Below are 9,155 nucleotides of genomic sequence, written 5' to 3'. Positions count from 1 at the left end.
TAACATGAAAACCAAATACATGAATTTGGGATAGACAAGTACCGTGCCACGTCTTATCTCAATATCTCAAAAACAATATCTCATTAAAGAGAGTAAAAAGTAGACGTCTTTGTCACATCAACAGCGACAATAGTCTCCTGTTTGTGAACAGCCTACAAACCGTTTCATGATCAGAAATCACTATCGCGTGTATTTCATATATGTTTAATACAATCAAAAGCAAAGTTAAAGAGGATACATGAATCATACTTTAAGTATGTCCGTCCGTCAGTCCCTCTTGTTTGTGGCCCGTGTCGAATTAAAACAGGTAACTTATAAATGTATACAGATATACAGTTCATCGAAAAACCAATGATTTTAAATATAAAATGCATTGCTTTGAACTATAGAACTGATGTTAAACACACTTAGTTCAGAGATGTATTTATGGGATGGCACGTGGTTCTTCATAAATTAAATCAGTTCATTTTGACATTGGCATTGACATTTCAGCCATCAAGTTTTCAAACATTATTTGATTCGTGCTTGTCTGGTTTGTGTCCGGTTCATATCGTTTGAACCGTTGAATCTTGGTTTTCCAAACTAAATATGAATATACATCATATAATAGGAGATGGTCATATAATAAAATCAGGTCACTGTGATATTGATTCAATCATAATGGAGTCCTGCCCGCGACATATACAGCTGCAAAACTAAGGTTTACCAAACTTCAAATACAGAAGTCGGTTTCTCAAAAAAAATTAAGACAAACGTAAATAATTTTTGCATTGTGACAACAGAAAATAAAGCTACATATTATTTTTTCACGCTTCAACACTGTTGGTCAATTTTCAATTTGGAATTATTTCTGTATTTTAATTAAATTTTACAAAACTTGCACCGTACGATTTTTTTACGACCGACCAAAAAAGGAAGTTCAGATATTATACTATAACATATAAAAAATTCAGCTGTGTGTTAGGTGGGTGCATTAAAGTCAATAACTAAGCGTCTTTTCTGAAAATGCCACTCGCCTAATATAGAAACTGGGGAAGTTAAACATATGTATACGCGTAAACGCTGAATCCACCGCATGCCTGCGTATTTGGTGTAAAATCACAACAAAACGATCTACAAAATTTTTTTTTTTTTAGGCTTACCCTAAACATCAATCCTTGGCTGATGGATATTTACTAGAACAGAAAATAGAAAGGATGTTTTTAGATATGTGTCATTATTTTCGAAGATAAATAACTTTTTGGATTTTGACTTTCTAGCCATGTATTAGAGAATGTTATGTGCTAGTGATTTAGACCTGATCTTTGCTGGTTGATTCCAATTCTGTGCTGATCGCCCAGGTTTTTTAACATTGCATGAAAACGGCAATAAAACCCCACTTTTATTCAAAACGTTTCACCGATTGCCGAGGTATATAATAGCTGTTTGTTTAAAGTCTTGCAGATTCATCAATCAAAACTGTCCTGATAATTGGATGATAATGAAAAAAATGTTCTGGTTATATGCACATATACGGAAGCCGATAAGGGCCATTCAAAAAAAAAAAAATATGTCGTAATTACGACATAGCATGTCGTAATTTCGACATAACATGTCGTTATTACGACATCGCTATGTCGTAATTTCGACATAACATGTCGTAATAACGACATCGCTTTGTCGTTATTTCGACATATCATGTCGAAATAACGACATCGCCATTTATAAAAGAATATGTATTATGATTGGCAAGAGACTAAATGACACAGAAATTAACAACTTTATGTCATCATAATGCCCCCAATAATAAGAAAAGCCCCCGCATAGTCAGCTATATAAAAAGAGGAAAGAAAGATACCAGAGGAAGAGTCCCCGAAATGCTGCGTGGCAGCCAGTGTTATAATTTAATTATTAGCTCCCTTGGTAAAACTCCAAATTTCATATTCAATGTTGTTTTTTTTAAATAATTTACATGACGCTTAATATGTATATATTTGTTAATTGCATAGCTTTTGCAATTTGAATTCATTGGTTAAAGATTTCTATTTATATTGTTAAGTTTAATATTTGCATCGTTGCAAAATCTTTGGTCACCTTCTTTGGATACCTTCAGTGAGAAACTTATATATTTCATAGATTCTATTTACAGATTTAAAGAATAAGAATAGGGTTTAAAGTCTTCTATTCTAAATAAAGATAAAAAAAACCTCTTCTATTCTAAAGTTCAAACTATGGGAATGTTATTAAAAGGGCTATACAGCCAGACTAGGTCATATGAAACTTAAAATATTCTGTGGATTGATATATAAAGAAGGGACTGAAATTGCAAGTCTAGCATGCATCCCATCATCCTGTAAATAAGCGCAAACTACATGTCTTCTTGTAATAAGGGTGAATTAAAGTATTGACTGCTCAATTTCTACTTTTAAACGTTTGGCACGATGTTCCTACAACACGTTACACTTAAAAAAACGGTGTCGAAGAGGGTTTTTGACTTCGATTAATTTTTCAAAATTTTATTCGGTTTTTCATATTGTTGGTTGATTCTGGTTTTGTTCGTTTTGTGATGTCATTTTATCAAAAATTACCTCGAGTTGTGGAAATCGATTTTATAATGTTTACCCTTTATTAGTTATTTCAACTAAAAATGCAGTACTGTCGCAAGTAAATGTAGGAAGGAAAGATGGGACGGAAGTACATGTATACGGTTTTCCATAATTTTTCTATCATAGGATGTTTAACTTTCAAGGTGCATATCAGCCGCTGTGATATCATCTGTCATTGCAAACTTTCTATATCTAAATTCAACCCCAATACAAATATATCTGACACTCTGCAAGTACATTGAACATTTCTACCCTTGGTTGAATAGAATTGTATTTTCCCTAGCACATATGTTGTAGGGACGGATCAAGCCATTTTAAAAGGGGGTCCTAACCCAGGACAAAGGGGGGTTCCAACTATATGTTCCATTCAAATGCATTGATCGTCCACACCCAACCCCCCCCCCCCCCCCCCCTTAATCCCTTCTGGATCCGCGCCTGTGTTTTCGAAATACACCCCTTCAATTACTTGAACCTTAGCTTTAGCATTATTTCCCCAAGTCATCTTCAGATATAAACATTTCAAAATATTAGTAATCTACTCCTGGATTGTCCGCGAAAACGGCAGATATAATCCCGGGTTTTTATTAATTATTAATACGATGAACGGGTTTCGTCGCTGTTTGGGATTCGTCTTTCAATTACCTCCATTTCATGCACAAGTTTATATTGACGAAAAGTTCCGGCTTCGCTAGTACAGGAATTACTTTCATTACAACACTTATAACATGAATAGCAGGACAAATTGGGAAGTAAAACATTCCGTTAACTGTTATTAAGTCTTAATATTGGTGATTGCTTCTCTAAGTTACTGAAGTGACGACTTTAAATGATCTATTTCGGAGTACTTCCGTAACATAAATTTCAATTCGCATTTTACATTTAGAGGACTGTCTTGGTGTCTCCAATTTGTCTTTGCAAATGTTGGACGAAGTTCATGTAATGGGATTTTTCCCCATTTCCAAGTTCTTTTAAATAACTCGTTAAAAGCTATATACGATTAATAAAAATTTCAAAATTTAACCTGTGTCGACCTATGTTTCCGGGCGGAGTCTATATCAACATGCACTATTCTTTTTTTTCCGGCAGCAATCATCAACCCCTTTTTCTAAATTTCATAACACGATTTGTTTTAATTATCATGAACATTTAATTGAAACTTTAGCACATGTAACGTCGGAATTTAGCGTCTTTAGGATTATAGACGTTTTCAGACGTTTGGACAAATTGGCTACCGTAATGTAATGTATGGAAGCATTCTATTCCTTTAAGACCCAAATGTGTAGTTAATAAGAAAAGAATCTTGGCATTTTTTACTCTTCGTGTATCTAACTTTTGTTTTGATCAATTATAAAAAATACGCGTTAACTGCTTTGAAAAATGAAATATCAACTTGGACAAAATGACTACCGTTTGAAAAACGACTGTGTAGAGAAGATTTTATTGAATCAGCAATATTAGAACTCACATGAGGCAAATATTTGTACTTTTGTTAGATATTATTATAATTGTCTTACTCTTTTTATTCATTTTCTGCTATATCTACTTTCAGTCGTTGAGTTAACGAAAAACGTCGGATAGTTTTCCTATTCCAGCATAATATGCAGCCACCGAGTCAAATACAATTTGGTAAAATAACGGCTTTAACGCCACAAAAATCGACACATGTCGTTGTTCCTGCCAAGAATCAAGAAGATCAGAGAATGAGAAATAGGATCACTATACATAAGAGTTTAAACAGTTTTTCATAAATGTAACGTTGGACATCCGTTTTTTTCACGTAGCTTTCTTATTTCAATCCTCAAATATACTAGATATTACTTAGGATATGACCAAGAGTTGTAAAAACATAATTCAAAACATGTATTGAATTTGTTTTAATATTGGTTCGTCTTTTCTAACATTTTTATTTTGTTTTGCGGACGAAATTGTGAAGATTCTGTTTTAAATCCTAGGGGTTGTAGAAACATCGTGGCCAACGCTTGAAAGTAGAAATACAGCAATCAATACTCCAATTTACTCTTTTTTACAAGAAGCCATATAGTTTGCGCTTATGTATAGGGAGGTAGAAAGAATGGCTTGCCTTGGTATGATAAGTTCAGTTCTCTAATAATTTCACATATCAAGTTTAAATCCATAATGTCTTGCTAAACAGCTCTCATCCGTATCTTTACGACCTTGAATGACTATACAGCCCTTGCACGGTCGGCCCTGGCTTGAACTTTAATGGATTATAACATTTTTATTTAATCCATATATTTATAAACCCATTGGTGATATCTATAGAATATAAAATTCTCACTAAAGGTATCCAAAGAAGGTAACCAAAGATTTTGCGACGATGCAAATATCACACTTTACAATATCAATAGAAATCTTTAACCAATGAATTCAAATTGCAAAAGCTATGCAATTAACAAATATAATTATACTTATTAAGCTTTATGCATTTTATTTAGCAATAAAATACATTAAATATAAAATTTGGAGTTTTACCAAGGGAGCTAATAATTAAATAATAATACTGTCTGCCACACAGCATTTCGGGGACTCTTCCTCTGGTATCTTTACTCCCTCTTTTATAGCTGACTGTGCGGGCCTTTTCTAACTATTGGGGGCATTGTGATGACCTATAGTTGTTAATTTCTGTGTCATTTAGTCTCTTGCCAATCATAATACATTATCTTTTATATATAGCGATGTCGTTTTTACGACATAGTTATGTCGTTATTACGACATGTTATGTCGAAATTACGACATAGGGATGTCGTTATTACGACATGTTATGTCGAAATTACGACATGTTATGTCGAAATTACGACATAGCGATGTCGTTATAACGACATGTTATGTCGAAATTACGACATGCTATGTCGTAATTACGACATAAAATATTTTTTTTGAATGGCCCTTATCGGCTTCCGTACACATACGTCCTGATTCTCATGAACATGAAATAATTAGGGTAAATTGTGATTAAGTGTTAGAAAATCCTGTTAAGAGTCAACAGACAATTACATCTAGAACCAATATTGAGATATTCTGTTGTAATCAACTTTCTATTCAAGATTAAGTCTATATATTCCATCTTTCAATATATTATAGGTAAAAAATACTAAAGTTGGACCAAATAACAACTCGTGTAATTTTGGTCATTTGACTTTTTGAAGATCACATTTTACAACCTTTTTTTCTGTTTAAAATTTATCACTTTCTTTTATATGTTCCGAAGACATAACAATCGGTAAAAACTACAACTGTGCACTTTTGATGCTTTTATGCGGAAAGTGATTGTTTTCATATGGAATGAATGATATATACGATGGAAACAAATGATTCAGTAAAAGAGCAGCCTTTTGTATGACTTGAACACCTGCTGTAAATATATGTGAATATATGTGAATAAGTTTACCCTATTCCTAAAAAAAAATCATGTTCGTTCTATTAATAAATACTTTCAAAACACATACCCTTACAGCTGCGGTAAACACGAATTTTTAAAGATCAGTCTTAAAATACTGCATGGACAGTACGTCAATAGTTATCAAAGGTACCAGGATTATAATTTAGTACGCCAGACGCGCGTTTCGTCTACATAACCTCATCAGTTAAGCTTAAATCAAAATATTTATTAAGCCAAAGAAGTAAAAAGTTGAAAAGCATTGAGGATTCAAAATTCCAAATATTCAAATTACACCAACAACCACCACACAACTCATATAGGTAATAACATAAATGGTGACAGTTTTACAGCACAAAATGCTCATTTCGATAACAATTTCTCTTCAGCAATGCACGAGGTCATCGAATCGATTGGACAGGTTTTTCGAGGCCATATTGGCCTTTTGTTTTGGATATTACTATGCAAATACATTCTGACGTCAGGAATTCTCGACCTGTTAAATCACTAGCCAGTCAATACTGAGGTTGTGAGTTCGAACCCTGTTCATGTGGGTGCACTTAACTCCAATCTTAATTGACTAGTATTATCAGTTTTCCCAACAATAAATCAATCATATCATGTTAAAAAAATTATCGTATAGCGCTTCATGTGTTTCAGTTCTTAAACCCTTTAGCTTTTAAATATTTGGCTTTGAACGTTCCTGAGAAGGTGAATCCATAAAAGCGCTTTGAAATCATGAAATCAATATAACGTACTGTTGTTAGTCTTTGTGTTATTTTTTCTGTAATTCTATACAGCGGAGATCACTTCTAACCTCTCATTAGAACTGTCATAATAATATGTCATAGAACTGTTCTAAACTGTCATAGAACTGTTCTAAACTGTCCTAGAACAGTTCTACCTAAAACTGTAGAACTTTCAGGATCAGTTCTATGGTAGAACTGTCTAAAACTGTTGAAGTCGTAGAACTGATAGCAGAACTGACTAAATCGGTTCTAACCGTAGAACTGACCAAACTTGTCAGGATTGTAGAACAGTTCTAAATGACGTCACTGCATTGAGGGCATCTCACTGTTCTTCATTCAGTGTTATTATTATCGTTGATATAGACACACACAAAATATATCTATATCTATAATACTAAAATTACGAAGTCCAATTTTTCAGCCGTCATCACGTAAAAACGACGAATCAAAGAATTCAACTTTATATATCACTAATATAGTACAAAGGTGTAGATTGAAAATTACACCACTCCAGGCCCTTTTGTTTTCCCCGTAATTAATATTGCCAATAATTAAGAAGTTCCGGGTCGAGTCCGATACCGATACCGATACCAACAGTATATTCACCTATTACCTATAACCTAATCTGTACGTTCCGCATCTGACAGGCGCACCACCAAACGGTGTATTCAGGGTTAATATGCTATATACACGGGTCATAATCACAGGGTTGACACTACTAAATTGTCAAATAGCTACCTATTGTAAAATTTTAATCAGTAAGACTTTCTAAGATAACAAGATTAAAAATGGGGAACAGTTTTCAATTTGTTAGTGGACATACATGACGTAAAACAGCGAATCAAAGAATTATCTTTATTTATAACTAATATAGGACAATGTTGTTGATTAAAAAATACTCCATTCCAGGGCCTTTTGTTTTCAAATAAATAATAAATCCAATAATTGATAAGTTCCAGTTCGACGGGTTCAAACAGAAAGATTTGAAAGCAATCAAAAACTGTGTATCTTATAATCGGCATGACTTTATCAGATGACAATACTAATACTAAAATAAGGCTTGCGCATAGTTATATACCTTAATTCAGTCACGGACCCGCGATATCACGGGTGTGTTCTAGTATATTCTATTCTTTTGACTTATTCATATTGACAAAGAGTTCTTAAAACTGTTCTATGGATCTAATAACTAAATCAGTTCTAATCGTAGACCTGTTCTAGTTGTAGGACTGTTCTAGCCGTAGAACTGTTCTAGTCGTAGAACTGACCAAAGTTTTCGTCAGTTCTAGGTAGAACTGTCTACAACTGTTCTAGGATAGAACTGTCTACAACTGTTCTAGGATAGAACTGTCTAAATCAGTTCTACGTTGAACTGACCAAATCATTATCAAATCAGTTCTAGGTTAGAACTGTTTAAAAGGTGTCAGGATGACAGTTCTACATTCTGTGCTCTAACAGTTCTCCTGACAGATTTGATAAGAGGTTAGAAGTTATCTCCCTATAAAAATAACCTTTTAGTAGTGTTTACTTTATCTTTCAATTGCCCTTTTATATATATTCCAGATTACAGCTGGCTCTCTGGGATAAGAATCCCCGAGTCATGTTACCATACTGTGACACAACTTTGGACCACAACATGATAGACCCTAAAAAAAGTATTTTATTTAGTAAACGGTATTTTTGTAATCTCCGAGGAATTGTTGTAACTAGCACGTTAAAATTCTGGAATACGACTGCAGGCGGACTATTACAACGAGATGGTGGACGTTTTGGATCGTATATGACAGATGAAGGATATAAACAAACTATGGCTCTTAAACACATGAGAGATGTCACTTTAGGAACAACTTTGGGCCAGATTGAAAGACAACACAACAACCCTCATGTGTATGTTGGGGGTCTAATGGGGTATCTCAATTTTGCACCAAATAATCCATTCTTCTTTTGTCACCATAATTACATCGATTTTGTTTGGGAACAATTTAGAGAAATTCAAAGGAGAAAAAATGTAGACCCTGGCAGTGATTATCCGAACAACACCATGAATTTACATGAACCAGGCACACGCCTTCCTATGATAGCAGATTATTTGAAAGTTAATCTTACCAAAGCACAATGCAGTCATAATATGTTCTCCGATAAATTTTTAATAAATTTTGCAAAATCACCAAAATATCCAAACTGTGTAAACTATCCCCATATTAAGATGAATGATACGAGGAAGGTATGTTACTCTGCTGAATATGATTCTAAATAAGATGCTCTTGTGCAGGCACTCCAGAATTTAAGAAATAAAAGCAAAAAGTGTCAATTACTATTAGTAACAAAGAGTTTCGTAGCTTCTTCTAATGACAACAGAAATAAGCCAAACAAGATCTCTAAAAGATCAGCAGATGATGACGAATGGTCTGCTAGTAAATCAAA

This window comes from Mytilus trossulus, chromosome 13 (genome assembly GCF_036588685.1).
Source record: "Mytilus trossulus isolate FHL-02 chromosome 13, PNRI_Mtr1.1.1.hap1, whole genome shotgun sequence".
NCBI lineage: Eukaryota > Metazoa > Mollusca > Bivalvia > Mytilida > Mytilidae > Mytilus > Mytilus trossulus.
This window is presented reverse-complemented; position numbering follows the sequence as displayed.